Here is a 356-nt window from a genome sequence, read left to right on the forward strand (position 1 = left end):
ACTGAATCGAAAAATCTTTTTAGCAATCCCCTATCCAATTAAAATACCTATCCAATGATACCCCACACTACGCGGTTGGATGAGAAAAAATAAATCACAGCCACTTTACGTCTATGAGAGGACCTACCTACTCTAAAACATTTTTTTTTAATTTGTTGTGCCATTTTATCAGCATAGTATATATATTCGTGCAAAATTACAACTTTCTAGCATTGATAGTCCCTGAGCAAAGCCGCGGACAGACACAACAGACAGACATGGCGAAACTATAAGGGTTCCGTTTATGCCATTTTGACTACGGAACCCTAAAAATAAAGAGAAAAATTAGTCTCATTTTCTCCTTAGTTTTTATACTC

The sequence above is a fragment of the Choristoneura fumiferana genome, chromosome 18 (genome assembly GCF_025370935.1).
Source record: "Choristoneura fumiferana chromosome 18, NRCan_CFum_1, whole genome shotgun sequence".
NCBI lineage: Eukaryota > Metazoa > Arthropoda > Insecta > Lepidoptera > Tortricidae > Choristoneura > Choristoneura fumiferana.